Source organism: Pteropus medius, unplaced genomic scaffold, assembly GCF_902729225.1.
Source record: "Pteropus medius unplaced genomic scaffold, Ma_sr-lr_union100, whole genome shotgun sequence".
NCBI classification, from domain to species: Eukaryota; Metazoa; Chordata; class Mammalia; order Chiroptera; family Pteropodidae; genus Pteropus; species Pteropus medius.
The window spans coordinates 8267177-8287052 of NW_024351729.1; the positions used below are offsets into that span (position 1 = coordinate 8267177).

Consider the following 19876-nt stretch of genomic DNA (forward strand, 5'->3'; position numbering starts at 1 on the left):
CATCCTGTATTTCTGTTGATAGTGATAGAAATTAAATTGGTACAACCACTTGGAACATTGATGGTAACTACTAATCTGAATATATATTACTCTATGACCCAGAATTCCAGGTATATATCCCTCTAGAACATGAACATATGTTTATCAAAAGACATGTACAAGAATATTTGCAGAACTATTTGTAATAGGCCCAAACTGGAAACCACTCTAACATCCATTCACAGTGCAATGGATATTAGAATATACTCATCATCTTATTCCACAGAATCTCTTCATCCTACTTCCCCTTTCTCACTGCTACCTGTCCAGTCACTCAGATAAGGTTACTTCATATCAACCTAGTCTCTTCAATCTGCCTCAACCTCAAACCAGCATGTTTTGTAATTCTATTTCTTACCTCTCCAGCCCACTGCTGTAATTCAGCCTCTGCTCTTGTCTTTCTTAAACTGGGCAGTAGACTTCTCAACCAGCTCACTCCCACAGCCTACACTCATGCAGTTCTTTTATATTGCAGCGACCCAACTCTCCTAAAACCTGAATATCATCATTTTTATTCTTTGCTCGAAATATAATTGGTATTCCTTATCTATAGAGTAAAATCTAAACTCTGCCCCCCCGCCCATTACCTCAGCCCGCCACTGCGTTCCCATTTGGGGGAACCTAGAAGATTCTCAAACACCAAATTTTATATTAATGGAGAAGAGGGGGATCTTGTTAAAATGTAAATTGTTAATAGGTACAAGTTGGGACCCAAAATTCTGCATTCTAGCATGATCCCAGGTGATACTAATGCTACTGGTAGGCTAGTGCAGAGCACACTTGGAATAACAAGGCCCAACATGACCTCTTCTTTCTAGCTACAATAGTTTACTTATTGTAGATTCCTAATATAACTTGTGTTTTCACAATTTCCATGCTTTAAACTTATGATCCTCTCTGCTTGCAGTGGTCTTCGTCCCTTTTCTGGCTACACAATATTAAATTATCTTTCAAGACACAACTAAAACAGGACCCCTTCAGGAAGCCTGCTGATATATTTTTTTTTTTCCCCAGACAAATTAGATGCCTCCATCTTTTCCCTTGTATCAATCAGTACCACCTTTAGATTCAGACAAGCAAGCTCATATCTCAGGCCCTGTGCTACCAAGAGCCTTGAATTTTGTAGCACCTTCCTTGAAATTTTCCAGATCACTTTCCAGCACGTACAATAAGCTAAGGCCAGCAATATCATCTAGGTGTTGTCCTGAGACTGGGCCTGGATGTTCATGGACCCTGGTTCCCATTTTTCCCCTTCGGGACACTATCTCACTCACTATCTCATAGGTGGGGTTGACCAGATGCCCTAAGGAATTGTATGGGCCTCATGGCTGGGCTCTGGCTGCAGGAAGTTGGCCTAGTGAGCAAAATGCTCCTATCGACCAGTGAATTACTTCCTTCACAGGATAACATGTGATTTAGCAGCCAGAATGGTGCTGACATGCTGACTTGGGATGACTCTAACTTACATGGGACCCAGGACAAGTTCAGGGCTCTGAAATTCTGACAGTTCACCACCAATAACTGTGCTTTAGCCCTCTCTCTGGGTGGGCTCTTATTTCTTTTCTAACTTATCTATGTTCTAACCATGGTGCTTCCTCTGGTCTATATAGTGCCTGTGAATAGTAGAGGTAGCACCAGGCATCCCTTATTCTATGTGTCCCCCACTATTGTCACCTAAGGAGATCATCCCACCATGAAAGCTATATACCATGTATCAGATAATCTTCCAAGAGTTCTGGATCTATTTCCTCTGAGGGCTTTCTTTGCTCTGCAATGTAAATAGGTCCTTCTCATCAATGTTCTGTCTTGTCTGTGATCAATGTGTGACATCATGATGGTTTTGGTCCTCTTAAGGGTGCTCAATGAGAAACATTAGTACTCCTTGTACTAATGAGATCACTCTTTTTGCTTATCTATGGGCCCCTTGCTCTTTTTGTTCCACTGGTAGAGATATATAAAAGTCATGAATATAATCAACATTGAAAGGAATCATCATATTCCAGAAATGTAGTGGCTGTGGCTTAAAGAGAAGACATGTTTGGAAGGTGTGTTTTATTTTTATACTATGAAAGCCCAAACAAGATATTCAACATGATCAAAATATGAGTTATTATTCACATTTTCTTGCAAACTCTAGATAGGACTTGAATTTGTTGTCCTCATCAAAGAATCACAGTAACAACTTTTGGGATGTCAGTATTCATATGAGTCCTGGAAGTCGACAGAGCATCATGATTACTATTGTAATCAGCATTACAAATTGGTGTTAGGGAACTTCAGAGGCCAAAAGATCTCTGTATTGTTTCAAAACAAACAACCCTTAATAGCCGTGGCATTGTGAGCTATCCATCTTATCAAATTAGCCAGAAAAAGGCACACTCGACAGTAAAGAATATGAAGAAATGGTGACTGGATGCTGTGAAAAATCCTCAAGTGTACAAATTGGACACAAAACAAATACCAAGAACTTCTCTCCCCACTATTCTAGATCTTCATTAATAAGCCAATAAACCTCATATGGACTCATTATTTTGTATATTTCTCAATCAAACTGTTAATATAGACTGGGTTCCTGAACAAATACATTCCTGGGACCCTGCACATCCTGGAGTAGTCCTAACTAGTAGTATCCTATGTGTAATCTCTAATATAGTACACAAGACATTACACTGTACTGGTCCATCTGCCTCCCTCTCTGTTCCAGCAGCCAATCCTGAGTGCCTGAAGGCAGAAGCTATTCTGTAACCTCAGTACCTGCCAGGATGTCTAGAGCATGGGAAGTCCTCAAAATAAAACTTGCATTTTACTAAAAAATAACTGTGTTACTACCTTTTCAACAGAGTGATATTGATCTGTAGCCACTCAAATTAAATTAACATTCTCGTCTTAACTGTTTCATTTGTTAAGGACAAGTCTGCAAGCTCTGGTGTACTTTGACCCCTCTTCATACCTGGGCCTCCATAAAGTGCAGCTAAGAAGCATGGAGGAGAAATCAGCTCTTCACTTCTTGTCAATTTTTACAAGCACATTCATTCATCCACACCTGGCATTCTGTGCAATGAAATGTCAGACATAATAAAGGTAAAAAGAGAGGCAGTGGCATAGGAAGAAAGTGGAGATGAAAAGGATATTTCACAATTCATCAATATGTGAATATTGGCATCCCTTTTTGACAGAACAAAGTGCTGCCAAGGACTCTTGTCAAAAGTAAAATGTGTGGCTGAAGCAAGATACACAAAAAGACACAAGAAGCCCATTGATTATTTTTGTTGTAAAATACACTTTTGATTTCCATGTACCTTTTCAAAAGAAGTTTTTAACACTTCCCTTTCTATAACATTCACTCTGATTCCTCTAATGCACAAAAAAAGCAGCCACTAAAAATGAGAGATGATTCCAATAGAAATGTCATAGTCATGCTTAAAGTCACTTAGCACAACCTTAAGAAAATATATCAGAGCGTGCTGGCCTTTTGTCCTTGGTGTTTGTCCACTATGTTTAATTTTTCTGAGTTGATGTTCATGATAAATTTGATTTAGTGATTTTATGTACTCTTACCCACTAAAGTAATACATATTTTATATCAACTGTCAGTAACCTTCACAGAGTGAAGAGCATAAACGAAAAGGATTTAATGAAATGTTACAATATGTATATTACTGCCCCAAATAACACCATTTCACAAGGTATCCACCTTGCTTTGGATGCAGAATAGAAAATAACCCTCAATAATCATTTTATGAATTTTTCCCTTAAGTGCTTCTGACCAAGAAGAGATAAAACAAGAGCTGGCAAGAAGGAAAGGGTCTTCTCTGTTGACGTTTAAATAAACATTCTATGATTAAAAAGCCAGGATAGAACTATGCCTGAAAATGGTAATGGCCTTCATTTTGATTAATGCAAAGAAAGCTTCCTGAATTCACTATTGAGTCACCAGGGATATATCACACAAACCCTCCTTCTCTATTTTTTTTGTCCAGAATACTTGTCTGGAGCAGAGATGTTCCAGCTACATCCCAGGGAGCCTGCTGATTCTTCTAAATTGCCTTAGGGTCCAAGGGAGAGATGCTGAAGTTTAATGAGGGCTCCAGCAGGCACACCGAGCTCTAAGCTTTCTGTGTAGCCCCATCCCTGCCAGCATCTTTCCTCTAAGCTGCAACTAGAGGACTCTGCTGCCCCTTCTTTATGCATTGGGGTTCCAAGTAAGATTTTCTTCATAAGAATAGTTTTGCTTCTAAACACAAAATTTTAAAACTGCTCCAGTTTGGCTGCAGAATTATTTATTTATTCATTCAATAAGCATGTATTAAACATCTATTATGTGCAAAGAACTCTGCTGATTTCTGAGGATTCATGAAGACAGTTGCGGGGCTGGGGGAAGTGAGGGAGTGGAAGGAACACTGTAGACTTAGGGGACAGTATGTAATGAGATTCTGTGGCAGGAGGAGAGAGTCTGTGTGTTCAAGGGATGGAAAGACAGCCACATATGAAAAACCGAACGACAATATGAGATAGCAAAGAAGCAAATGACAAATCAATAGTAGTACCAATAAGAACATGGTAATTCCAAGTTCAGTTGAATACCATCATTTATTGAACATATAAACAGATGTTCAGTATGTGATAAAATGTGTTAAATTCCATGATAAGTAGGCACCACTGCAGGAAAGACAAAAAAACCCATTTAGATTCTTTCCCCCTACCTTCATTATGAAATAAAATCCTTAAGGCTCTGGAGGAAAAGTAGGAAGCCCTGGGACCCCACCCCACCTCGCATTGCATAGGTAAATGTTCAATACAACTAAGAAAAGAGAACAGGGTGGGAAAAAAAAAAACCCTAAACCTTGGAGAAGGAATAATAAAGCATTCAGGGACCACAGCTGGAGTGAGAGGAAACTCTACCCCACAAGACCTACCAAAGGTGTAAGGTAGAGTGAGGATAAGAGGGGCATGATCACATGGAATACTCCACTCCTGAAATCCAGGGACAGAAGGCCTGCCTAAGGCTGAGACTGAAAAAGAACTACAGGAAATTCCCCTCTACCTCAGCCCCAAACACCAGGCTATCAAGTGTCAAGTGTCACGTAAAAGTAGTGTGCCGATGGAGGAGGAGCGAGAGCATAGGGAGAAACCTACCTGAAGTTTTGGCTCATAGAGAAAGCCAAAATTTGAAGTAGAACATGATCTCTGAGAAAAAACCTTAAGCTCCTATAAGACAGCCTAGAGGATTTTGAAAACGATAATGCAATGAGGATATCACGGTGAAAACAAACGTCAAGCTCAGCTCAGTTCCTGACAGACTGATTCAACCCACCCCACCTCAACAATAAAGACATAATTAAAAAGGAGGCATGCCCATTTCTTAGGCATAAATACTATTTACCAGAGTCTCTATTATCCTACATGCAATATCTGATTTCAATCAACCAAAAATTATAAGGCATTAACAAAATCACTGTTAAGAGACAAAGACACAACAAAACGAGACTCGGATATGAACCACTTGTTGGAACAATCTGACAAGAAATTTAAAATAACTATAATTGTTATGTTAAAAGTTCTAGAAGAAAATGTGGACAACATGCATGAACAGATGGAATATTTCAGCAGAGAGATGGAAACTGAAAGACGCAAATGAAAATGCTACAAATAAAAACCATGGTAAGAGATAATGCCTCAATCAGCTCTTTAGTAGATTCAACGCTGCTGAGCCTAGGAAAAAAATAGTGAACTTAAAGATGGGTCAGTAGAAATTACCCAATCTGAAATATTAAAAAAATATATAATGACAAACAGAGTAAAGAACCTAAGACATGCAAGATAAAATAATGGCAAAGAATTTTCCAAAAATAATGGGAAATTTCAAATGACAGATCCATGAAGCTCAGAGAACATTAAGCATCACTAAAATAACTCTATACACCAGAATACATCAGATTCAAACAGCTGAAAAACAAAGATAAAGAGAAAATCTTGAAGGCAATCGGGGGAAAAAATGACACATTACATGCAGAAGAGTAAAGATAATAATTACAACATATTTCTTTTCAGAAACTATGCAAGCCTCATAGAATAAGTTGGGAAGTATTCCCACCTCTTGTATTTTTGGAAAGGTTTGTGTAGGAGTGGTATTACTTCTTTAAATGTTTGGCAGAATTCACCAGTGAAGCCATCTGGGCCAGGAGTATTCTTTGTTGAAAGGTTTTTAACTATGAACTCAATTTTAAAAATAGATATAGGATTATTCATGTTACCTATTTCTTCTTGAGTAAGCTTTGGGAATTTATGTCTGCCAACAAATGTGTCCACTGCATCTGATTTGTCCAATTTATGGTCATAAAGTTTCTTGTAAAATTTCTTTATTATCCTTTTAATGCCTTCAGGGTCTGTAGTGATGCCCTCTCTTTCAATTTTAGTATTGGTAATTTGGAACTTTTTTCTTTTTTCATGATCAGTCTGGTTAGAGACATCAATTTTATTAATATTCTTTAAAACAGGCTTTAAAAGTCTCTTCCTTGGTGCTGCCTATGGAGGTGGCAGCCATCTCATACTCGGCTACCCTGAGACTATTCATGAAGGCCAAAGTTGTCAAAAAGAGAACCAAGAAGTTCACCTGGTGCCAGTCAGACTGATAAGTCAAAATTAAGTGTAACTGGCAGAAACCCAGAGGCATTGACAATAGGGTATGCAGAATATTCAAGGGCCAGATCTTGGTGTCCAACATGGTTATGTGAACAAGAAGAAAACAAAGCATGTGCTGCCCAGTGGCTTTTGGAAGTTTCTGGTCCACAACATCAAGGAGCTTGATGTGCTGCTGATGTGCAACAAATCTTACTGAGCTGAAATTGCTCACAATGTCTCTTCAGAGAACTGCAAAGCCATGTGGAAAGAACAGCTCAATTGGTCATCAGAGTCACCAATCCCAATGCCAGCCTGTGCAGTGAAGAAAATGAATAGACAGCTTGTGTGCACATTGTATTTGTATTAATAAAACCATAAAATTCTGCCAATAAATAGATGATAGATAAATGATAGATAAATAAATAAAACATGCTTTTAGGTTAATCAAACCATGTCGTATTAAAAAGAGGAATTGGAAAAGGAAGGTTACTCTTTAAAGAAAGAAGTAACAATGGGAAATTTCAGGAGTAATTTGAAAATAGAAAAAAATAGAAATACTATAAATGAAAAATACATTAAAAATAATTTTGAGTGGTATTAATAACTGATTGAACAGAATAAAGGAATGCTTCAGTAAACTTCAAGAGAAAATAAAGCACAGAGAAAATAAATGAGGAAAAATTGAACATTACATCAAAAGCAAATGAGAAAGTTTTGAGAAGTCCAATACATGTGATTAGAGCCAGAGAAGGAGAAATGAGAGAGAAGTTAGAAAAAAAAAAATAGGAATGACTAATTTTAACTTGATTCATGAAAAGTATCAACATAGATTCAAGAAGCTTAAGAAATTCTAAACAAGACAATCTATAGCTTGAATTATCAAAAAGGAAGGAAGGAAGGAAGGAAGGAAGGAAGGAAGGAAGGAAGGAAGGAAGGAATTTTTAGCAGTGAAAAAAATCCACTCAATACTAAAAAGATACTAATTGGATATTATAAACATCATTGTACCGATAAATTCAACAATCTAAATAAAATAGACTATTTCCTTAAAAGATAAAAATTACCAAAATCAATACCAGAAAACTAGAAAATCTGAATAGTTCTACACCTAATAAAGAAGTCAAATTTATAATCAAAAACCTTTAAACAAAGAAAACTAGATGCCCAGATGGCCTCACTAGTAAATTCTAATAATGATATATTAGAAGGAAGAAATAATTCTAATGTTATATAACTCTTTCAGAAATCAGAGAATGAGAGACTAGTTATCAACTTATTTGATAAAAGACATGTAATCCTTATACCAAAACCATACAAGGAAATTACTAGAAAAGAAATTATGGACCAATATCTCTCATGAAAATTGATGCAAAAATAATTTTAAAATATTAACAAATCAAATATATATAATATGCATGTGTAACTATATGTATTTGTATGTAAAATATGAGTACATGTTATACTTATACATATATAATATATGTATAACAGATACATATGTATGCTACATGCATATTACATATAATTTACATAATTATACATATGATTTTATATTTATAATGTAATAGATAATACTTATTAATAATGTATATGAAAAAACATAATAACCAAGTGGGTTTTAATTCAAGAATGCAAGATTGATACAAATTCAAAAGAATTAATCATCTCAATAGATGTAGAAAAATTAAAGCAAATTTCAAGACCCCAATGACTAAAACTCTCAGCAAACTAGTTACGAAAAGAAATTTCCTGTCTGATAAAGGGCATCTCTAAAAATCCTACAGCTAACATTGTACTTAATGATTAAATACTGAATATTTTCCACATTCTAAGATTAGAAACAAATTAATGATGTCCATTTTCACTACTTTTATTCAACATTGTACTGGAGGTCCTTGATAATGTTGTAAGGCAAGAGAAAGAAATAAAATGAATATACACTGTAATGGAAGAAGTAAAAATAATCTTATTTGCAGGCAACATAATTATGTACATAAAAATTCCTAAATAATCCCCCTAAATCTACTAAACCTAGTAAAAGAATTTAGTATATTAGCAGGCTACAAGGGCAATTTTAATAAGAATTTGTCATATTTCTATATATTAGCAACAAATAATAATAGTAAATTTAAAAAATACCATCTACAATAGTATCAAAAAATATAAAATACCTAGGAATAATTTAATGAAAGCTGTCCAAGACATTTACACTGAAAACTACCAAAAAACATAAAATACCTAGGAATAATTTAATGAAAGCTGTCCAAGACATTTACACTGAAAACTACCAAACAATGCTGAGAAATTAAATAAGCAGAGAGATTATCCATGTTCATTGATTGGGATAAACAGTATTGTTAAGATGAAACTTCTCACCAAAGTGATTTTTTAGATTCATGCAATCTCAGTTAAAATCCTAACAGGCCTCCCCACTCCTTTTCTTTCCACTTTTTTTTTTTTTTTTTTTAGGGCAAGGCAACCCTTGATTGACCTCATAGATTGCAAGGACCTTGTCAGCTTACAATACCTTATTTTTTATTTTTTAACGCCTACAGTACCTGGTCTTCCTAGTTGGTCTCCCATCCAAGTACTAACCAGGACCAACCCTGCTTAGCTTCTGAGATCAGTCGAGATCTTTTTTTTTTAATTAAGTTTATTGAGATAACATTGGTGAATACAATTATATAATTTTCAGTTATACATTATTTTATAAAATTTGACATCTGTATATTTTATTGTGTGTTTACCACCCAAAGTCCAGTTTCCTTCAGCTACCATATATTTGATCCCCTTTACCTACTTCATCCTACCCCTACCCCTCTATATTCGACCCCCTTTACCTCGTCTAACTCCTCCCTTCTCCTCTACCCCCTACCCTCTATAACCACTAGTCTATAGCCCATGTCCATGAGTCTCTGTTTGTCCTGTTCACTTGTTGCTTTTATGTTTATATCCCACATATAAGTGATATCATGTGATTTTCAACTTTTTCTGTCTGGCTTATTTCGCTTAGCATGATTATCTCAAGGTCAATCCATGTTGTTGCAAATGGCAGTATTTCATCTCTTCTTATGGCTGAGTAATATTATATTATATATATGTGCTACAACATCTTTAGCCAATCATCTATCATAGGATACTTCAGTTGCTTCCATGTCCTGGCCACTGTGTATAATGCTGCTATGAACATTACTGTGTAAATTTATTTTCGGGTATGGGTTTTCAAGTCCTTGGGCTAAATACCCAGAGAGGGATTGCTGGATCATATGGTAGATCAATTCTTAGTTTTTCGAGGAACCTCCATACTGTTTTCCATAGTGTCTGTAACAATTTGCAGTCCCACCAGCATTGTATGAGGGTTCCTTTTTCTCCACATCCTCTCCAACATTTGTTATTACTTGTCTTGTTGATTATAGCTATTCTAACAGGTGTGACACTGGTCCTTTTCAACATCATACTTGAAGTGCTAGCTAATGTAATAAGATAAGGAAATAAGAAGTGTATCCAGATTGAGAAGAAAAAAATAAAGTTTTTGTTCTCAGAAGGCATGATCATTTATGTAGAGAATCTGAAAGAACTGACAAAAATATTCATGGAACTAATAACTGAGTACACAGTAGGGCTCAAGGATATGAGAATAATATACAAAAGTGCATTGTTTCCTACCTACCATCAATGAACAAGTGAAATTTGAAATTAAAAGCTCAATACCATTTACATTAGCACCCCCACAAATAAAATGTTTAGGTATAAATCTAAAAAGATATGTACAAGACCTATTTGAAAAAAACTACGAAACTCTGATAAATGAAATCAAAGAACTAACTAAATATTTCATTGTCACGGATGGGAAGAGTTAATATTGTCATGATGTCACTTCTCCCCAATTTGATCTATAGGTTCAATGAAATCCCAATCATAATCCCAGAAATTAATTTTGTGAAATCAACAAATTGATTCTACAGTTCATATAGAGAGACATAGACCCCAAATAGCCAACACATTGTTGAGAGAGAGGAACAGACTTGGAGGACTGGCACTACCCAACTTCAAGACTTACTATAAAGTTTCAGCAATCAACATAATATGGTGTTGGCAAAGAATAGACAAATAGATCAGTGAAATAGGCTAGAAAGCCCAGAAGTAGATCCACATATGTATAGGCAACTTATTTTTGAAAAAGGAACAAAGACAGCACAATTGACACAATTGGGCAAAGATAGTCTTTTCAACAAATGGTGCTAAAACAAAAATACATAAGTATCAAAAAAAAAAAAAAGAAGAAGAAGAATCCAGACAGACTTTACAATCACCAAAAAGAAGGAAGGAAGGAAGGAAGGAAGGAAGGAAGGAAGGAAGAAGGAAGGAAGGAAGGAAGGAAGGAAGGAAGGAAGGAAGAAGAAGGAAGGAAGAAGGAAGAAGAGAAGAAGAGAGAGAAAAGAAAAGAGAGAGAAGAGAAGAGAGAGAGAAGAGAGAGAGAGAGAGAAAGAAAGAAAAGAAAGAAAGAAAGAAAGAAAGAAAGAAAGAAAGAAAGAAAGAAAGAAAGACAGACAGACTGAAAAATGGGTCGAAAGATCTAAATGTAAAACACAAATCTATGAAACTCCTAATGACTGGATATACTTTTTAGATAAAATAACAAAGGTATGATCCGTGAAAAAAATAATTGGTATTCTGGACTTCATTAAAATTTTCTGCTCTGTGAAAGAAAATGTCAAGAGAATGAGAAGATAAGCTACAGACTGGGAGAAAATATCTACAAAAGACACATTTCTTAAAAGAACTGTTATCCAAAATATACAAAGAACTGTTAAAACTCAACAATAAGAAAACAACCAGATTACAAAATAGGCCAAAGGCCTTAACAGGCATCTCACCAAAGAGGATATACAGATAGCAAATAAGCATATGATGCTCCACATAATGTGCCATCATGTAAATGCATATTAAAACAACAATGAGATACCACTGCATAGCTATTAGAATGGCCTAAATCTGGAGCACTGACACCAAATGTTGGTGAGGATGGGGAACAACAAGAATTCTCACTTATTGCTGATGAGAATGCAAAATGGTACAACTACTTTGGAAGACAGTTTGGCAGTTTTTTACAAAACTAAATATAGTTGACCCTGAATAGCACGAGCTTGAATTATCCTGATCCACTTATATGTGGTTTTTCAATAAATAGGTACAGTACTGTAAATTTATTTTCTCTTCCTTATGATTTTCTTAACAACATATTCTTTTCTCTAGCTATTTTGTGAGATGGTACATGATCCCTCGATAGATGATAGATCGATAGATAGATAGATAGATAGATAGATAGATAGATAGAGATCATACAAAATATATGTTAATTGACTGTTTATGTTATTGGTAAGGCTTCCAGTCAATGGTAAGCTATTAGTAGTTAACATTTGCTTTGAATCATAACTGCTTTTTTTAAAAAAAAAATAGTAGTTTTGATTTTAAAAATCTTAACAGAGTTGTTTTAGAAATTGACAAGTTGATTTTAAAAATTTATGTGCAAATGAAAAGGACTAGAATAGCCAAAACAGTCTTGAAAAAGTAGAACAAAGTTGGAAGATTTATTCTACCTAATTTCAAGACTTACTATAAAGCTATAATGTCAAATAAGTGTGGCATTGAGGTAAGAACGGAGAAATATATAATAGAATAGAAAACAGAGTCCAGAAATATAGTAAATTGGTTTTTACAAATGTGCTAAAGCAATCCATTGGTCAAATAAAGGAAAGTCTTTTCTACAAATAGTGCTGAAACAACTGGATATCTGATGAGGGAAAAAAACTAAAACTTTGACTCCCACCTCAAACTATATATACAAATTAACTTCAGATGAGTTATTGACCTAATAAAGGTAAAATGATGATGTTTCTAGAAAGGAAATTGCAATATATCTTCACAAACTTAAGGTAGACATATATTTTTATAGGAGACTCAGAAATTATGAACCATAAAAGAAGAAGTTGATAAATTAGACTTCATAAAAACTGAAAACTGCTATCAAAAAACACTGCTAGTAAAATGAACAGGTCAGCCACAGACTGTGTGAAACCATTCACGACATAGGTCTATAAAGGATTATATCCAGAATTTTTTTTTTTTTTACACCTACAGCACCTGGTCTTCTTAGGTGGTCTCCTATCCAAGTACTAACCAGGCCTGACCCTACTTAGCTTCTGAGATCAGATGGCATGAGGCTTGCTCAGGGTAGCATGGCCGTAGACGTATCCAGAATATTTACAGAACTTTATAACTCAATGATAAAATGGACAACCAAATAAAAATAGTAGAAACAAACATTTTATGAAATAAGATATAAAAATGACCAATACACATAAAAAGTACTAAATATTATTAATTACAAGTAAAATGCAAATTAAAACTATAATAAGAACCTACTATCCACCTGCTACAAGGGTTAAAATTTTTTAAATGTTATACTATCAAATGTTGGTGATGATGTGGAAAACTGATACTCTCATATGTTATAGGTATGAGTATAAAATGGTACAGCCCCTTTGGAAAACTCTTTAGTTAAACATATATGACCCTGTGATCCAGCAATTCCACTTCTAGGCATTTACTCCCCACCAAAAAAAAAAAAAATGAAAGCTTATTTCTGCAAAAGATCATACAATGTCCATGTCAACTTTATTTATAATAGCCCAGACTGGAAATAACCTAGATGTCTATCAACAAGTGAATGGTTAAACAAAATGATATATTCATGCAATGGAATACTACTTAGCAACAAAAAGAAACAAATCATTGATATATGCAACAATGTAAATGAATCTCAAAATCATGTTGAAAGAAGTCATACATGAAATATAATTTTATTTATCTACGTTCTAGAAGAGGCAGAACAAAAATCTAGCAATAGAATTCAGAATAATTCTTACTTGGGTTGTTGGAACAGAAGACGAAGAATCCTGGAAAGAGTCATAAGAGAACTTAATGGGTTGATGAAAAGTTTCCAAATCTTAATTGGTCTGGTTATTATATGGGTATACATTTGTCACACTCTTCAAACTCTGAGATTCATACATTTACTGTGTGTCAGCTATACATCACCAAAATAGTGAAAAACTAACATCTCTTAAATAACTACTAAACTGAACCATTTTACCATGTTTATAATAAGTGCCAGTAACTTTTGTTAAATATATCAAATTTACAAAAGATCTAGAATTTACTGCACTTATACAAGCTTTTTCCTACAATTCCAACAGATGAAGTTAATAGATAATAAACTATATACTGCAATTAAATATAAGCAGCAAGACTCAGAAGCAAGATCACTGTGAGAAAGTCTCTTCAAGAAATAATTTCAGTAGAACTAGATGATGCAGGTAAATTCAGAGAAAAAGACTGGGATGAGAGCATCAATTAAACAATGACATTTCTAATCTGCCCATAAATTTTATCATTATTTACATTTCATGTTTTCTGTATTAATACTGTAGGAAGATTAAAAGGATATAACTGAATCGTTAACTGTAGGAAGATTAAAACGAAAGGATATGGAGTGATCATTTAAATTTTTCGAAGAGCAGTCTGCTGATGAACTCTACATGATTTGGGCAGATCACTCTTCCTGTAGTTAGATCTGGCCAATCTAAAGACGCAATTACACCCTATATTCTTGGGTTTGCATAAAGCTGGGTTTATTTGCAACCCTTCTTTCTTCCCTCCTCCTGGGAGATAAAGGCCAAGAAATGAAAGGTTATTTTCTGCTTGAAAGGTCTTGTAAGAAGAACTTGATAGTTTCACACAGAGGTGCCCCATTCATAATCACAACACTTAACAATAAACTGGCTGTTCAGAGCTGCTTTAAATTCAAATGGGAAGACTACCAAATATCTCCAAAGCATTTCTAACCCCCAGTCTCCTTTAAAAATCAATTGTTTTCAATACCCCTCCTTTTGTTTCTATAGCAAACAGCAGCACAAGATAAACAAAGTAAAAAATCATACAGCATAGATGCTCTGTGCAGATCCTGGATAAAGAGAGCTGCAAAAGTATTCATTCACAACCAATTTCTAACACACAATGCACGACAACAGATTATACCATGTGTTATACCACAAGGTCTCATAGCTGCACAAATCTTTAGAATATGACTCTTATCCCAAGGTCATCCTGATCTTGTGAACAGGCATTCTACCATATTACTCGAACTATCCTTGTAACATATACTTTATACCATGTACTCTTTGACTACTCGTGCAAAGTATAGCACAATAAATTGAAGAAATATAATTTCAATTGGCATAATTTATGCACAATTTCCTACTAAACTCAAATAAAGAGATGATTTTCTAATATATTCTTTCTCTTTAAATCAGCAATCAGAAAGTATATTCCCAATACAGCCTAAATGAGGCATATTATTACAACAGAATTATTGCAAAAGGTTCTTTGCATGTAGTCATACTGGCTTAAAACGGCAAGGAATCTGTGGCTCACTAATAAATGCATGGTAATCACATATTTTCTTATTTTCTAGAGGACTTCATGGATTAATTTTAAATGTCCTCTACACTTAAAGGTGATTAAAAGCCAAATACTGCAACGACCATGTAACAATGCATTCTATGGTTAATGTGCTGTGGTTACTTATAGTGAGATGTTTTGAAATATATGAGAAATCCAGAAAACAGGAAACCTTATTGAAACTACAACTTCTTTAGTCTTGCAACAATCAGGCCACAAAACCTAGTGCTATTTGAGGTAACACTCGTAACTTTAAATTCCCCTTACCATCTCCAGTCATATAACTCCTACTTTTCTTTCTCTTGTTTCTCTTTAATGTTTCACTTCCTACTTATTCTATTTTGTTTTTTATTCATTTTTCTCCTTTTCTGCCTATGTTTTAAGATTGCTTGTCAGAGAATTGTTACGTATTATGTTCTCCCTTGTGGCCATCTCAGCCAGAGAAGAAGGTGAACTTGAAATATTTGATCCTGTGCATCCTGATTTATTAATTCATTCTTTTATTTTATTCTTTTATGTAAAAATGTAAGTATTATTAGGTAAATAACATGACCTCAACAATTCTACACAACTGTCTGGCCAGAAAGTCTGTAAGTCTAGCTGCTTGCACATGGCTGTATTCTTCTTGTGTCTTCAATTTGTTTTTTTCTGTGCATACTTAAGAAAGGTTATGTGTGTGACTCAGCTTCATATCCCATGTACCTCACGTGGTGCCTAGCATACAGTAGTGGCAAACAGATTTATGTTAAATAAATGGGTTTACACTTGTCCTGAATGTTTTTAATATGACAAGTTCAGTGTAACCTACTAATCATTGTATCTTCTTCCTCTTTAAATGGTTCAGTTTTTTAAAAGAAATATATTCAACTTTACCACATTATTCCTCATTATAATTGTTAGTGTGAGCTCCTCTTTTCATATCTATATCGACAAATTAGTATCCATACTTTGCAAAATCTGATCATTTTTTAAAATCTTTTCTTCTTTCTTGTATACAAATCAAGTCTGTTGAGTTTATTGTTGCTTGTCTATTTTATTTTAATGGGAATTATATTCTTTTAATTTTTACTATATATAGTATGTATATTCAAAGATCAGAAGCAATATATAAATTCTTCTTTTTAGCATACATTGTAAATATTTAGCCAGCAATATCTCAATTGAAATTCTTACATGAATTCAATAGCCATAGACCATTATAAACCCAGGAAAATCATATTGTTCTATGTGGCAGGTTGTTAGAAAGGACCTAAGAGAGCTTTACCTAAGGGGCCAGGGACATTACTATGCATTTGTCTATTTAACCTTGATTCAAGCAGTAAGAGCATTGTGAGCATTTCTATGGAAGCTGAACTCCCCAACATAAAGCCTAGTAAGATAATAATAAAAATCCTCATCCACCTCTACAGGCCTCTTAACACCTGACACCTAGTGAAGATGCCTGTGGTACCCGACTACCTACTCCCTCCTCACATACTTATTGTTACTTATGCCAAGGTCCATGAACCATTCTAAAGATACTGTCCACCCTTTAATATCCCGTACAACCCTAACTTGTGCACAGCTGAGCCATCAGCAGCTAAGGAAAAGGTTCTAAGAATAGCTATTCATGGTTTAGACATAGGATGCAACATGAAGACCAAAGGGCATCAAAAGAATGAGGACTCAAAGAGCAGAACACTAGAGTGAGGCAGAAAGGCTCTTGAGAGAAAAGGAAACTTTGAGCCATGGCACTTTTACAAGGGACTGAGACAAGTGACCCTGCTTATCTACTCAGAGGACTGCATCCTTTAATTAGTTGTCTCAGAAGGAAGAATTTGTGATTCTGAGGCTATCACAAAGGGCAGGTAATATTCAGATACATCTGTTAAGTATCCTGAAGACCTTGGAGTGTTCAACTAGAGAAACAATTTGGGAGGAAGGAAGGAAAGAAGGAAGAAAGGAAGAAAGGAAGAAAGAAAACAAAAATGCTAATCCTGGTCAGAGACTGACTCTCTGGCTGTTTGCATTCACCTAGATACAATTTAAGTGTATATAGGTCATTTTTTACCATGTCTAGTCTATTTCTATATTGAATTCCACAGAATGTTGTATTTCTAAGGACTACGAAGTCTTTGTTTTATGATAATATTAGAATTACACTCTTCCTTCCAAAACTGTGCATGCCAAGACAAATACTGAATATAAGTCAAGCACAGACCTAAATTTTTATGATTTTGCATGCAGCCCACTGAACACATAACCAATAATTCCAGTGACAATAACACCAGAGAGAGAGAGAGAGAACCTGACAATAAAATGTCGTTATATTTCTTTTCAGGCATATCTAACATATTGTGTGTGTATATAAATGTATATATACACACACTATATATATATATATACACACACACATAAAGTAATAAAACATACAGTATATACTTTGATTACTTAATAATTCATCATATTTGGCATTTAGCCTTTCTAATTATTGACCTTTTAAATAATACTGGGATAAACATCTTTTTATATATATATATATAAATGATCTATCTCTGATTTTTTCTTTAGAAGCAATTTCTAGAAGTAGAAATGAGCACTAAAAGGCATGAATATATTTACGTCTCTTTCCATATATTGTGAAATACTTGCCAAGAAAAAATGATACCAATACATGCTTTGATCAGTAGGCTTTGAGAGTATTTAACTTAATCTCCTCCTTAATCTTATCAGTTTTTAACATTTCCGCCAAGTCAGAGAGCCAAAAAAAAAAAAAAAAAAGATAGATTGTGGTTTTCTTTAACCTATCTTTTAAATTTTTTTGCAGAAGTAAAAAAGTAAACTATATTTATAATTATTTTATGGTGTTTCTTTTTTAAAATCTGTCTTTCCCTCTAAACTGTAAATTCCAATGAAGGCAGGTACTATGCCTATCAGAGCCTAGCACAGGGCCTGGAACATAATAGGTGGTCAAAGTTGTTCATTGGACCGTAAATAATTGATTTTTTATTTATAACAGCTTTTGTATATCAGCATTTTTGCTTGACTTGAAATGACAGATTCTGTCCTTGACCAATTCTAATCAGGCTCTTCTGAGTCATCTTCTTGACTAGGCCTCAACCTTGACCTTTGAAACTACAGACTCTTAACACAAATGATTTTATTCATCCCTCTCTCCCCACATTTAAAGGACTTAAACAAACACTAATATAATTTCTAACAGTTCCAGGCCATGTTTCTATGATGATCATAGCCCCCCTTAAAGTACCTGCTTGAGAAAGCTCAGGCTGCCCAAAGAATTTACTGTTTGTTCTAGCTAAGGCCTGATGATAGGCCACTGACCAATCTTTATTAGGGTGTTTACTAAAAGGGGCTTACAACTGTAAATCCTTTCTCTGTCTCTTTGAGATGTATATGAATCTCATAACTCAGAAGTATCTTTCTTTCTCAAGGACCTGAAAGCCATTCCATCCCTGAAAGGGAAGGGCCTGTGTATCTCAGCTTTTGTGGGAGAATAAAGCTGACCCTATCATCATTTACACTGACCAACCCTTTGTAATTTTTCACACTTCCCCTACTCTGCTGAGCTACCACTCACTCCCCTCACTACTCCCTCATTCTCTCTTCATAACGCCCAGTCACCTCTGTAAAAATTAAAGTTGATTCAGTTCATGCTGAACCCTCTTCCCTACTGCAATTAGTATATTACTGATTAAAATCTGTCCTTCCCACAAGAATCTGCCTTTATTTATCTTTGACAGGAGCTTATCCTTGACTTCTCTACCATTTCAGCTAATATTCAGCTAATAGCAAACCAAATATTCTAATGAAATTAGTTATATATCTGCAGACAGTTTTATGACAAGGGTACCAACCAACTGACGTTTTATGTGTGGTTGGGTACTTTTTTTTTTGTTTGCATCTCACCAGAAGCATTGGGCTTATTTATGGTTATAATTTGAATAACATGTTAGACAACTAGCTCCTAGCACAAAAACCCACAGGCCTTTAAAAGCTGTAAAATATTTTATCGCATGCCTAAAATTTTACTATCTGTCTGTTAGTTTATGTCAAAAAGTTGATTATGTATTTCAACTGAAAAGGTATCAAATCTCATAACCACTTTGTTAAATATTCTCCAAATTTTAAATACTCATTGTTTTCTACATTTGCCTCTATGTTTTAATAGTTCATAGGTAAATACTAAGAATGGCTACCATCAGTGGCTGTCAACAGAGTCTCAAGCTCTCTTCAAGAGCTCCATGGACTTTCCCTCAAAACCTACCAACACAGTAAAATTGATATTCGTAAAGATAAGGAAACTGAGGCTCAAGAGATTCCATAAATTGCAAAGATCACAAAGCCTGTAAATAATGGAGCCATGATTTGAACCATGGATTGTTTGACTTCAAAATCTGTGTTCTTTCTATTGCACTTTACGACCTGATTGGATATACTCATACATAGATTTGGGGCTCTTTCATACTTCTCATCCTTAATAACTAACATACAGTCAAAACAAAAGCGAATGTGAGGGAAAATTATACTCAGAATAAATATTGTAATTATAACGAAAGAAAAAAGAAAGAGAAGAAAACAGTCAAGCTGTGGCAAAGCAAACTCCAAAGCAATCAAGAGGCTTCTAAACCTTGAGTTTTCTTTAAATGAGCTATATTCATTCCTCTGAAAACTCTAGCTTTAGAAAGAAGGTGGC

The 19876-nt window shown here is 34.8% G+C and overlaps 2 pseudogenes; one reads left to right on the plus strand and one right to left on the minus strand.

Moving 5' to 3' along the window:
• The first annotated feature begins 5624 nt into the window (after nt 1–5624).
• Nucleotides 5625–7044, plus strand: LOC120587724 (60S ribosomal protein L32-like; annotated as a pseudogene).
• A 5748-nt stretch (nt 7045–12792) lies between these two features.
• On the minus strand, nt 12793–12911 carry LOC120587840 (uncharacterized; annotated as a pseudogene).
• Nucleotides 12912–19876: the final 6965 nt, after the last annotated feature.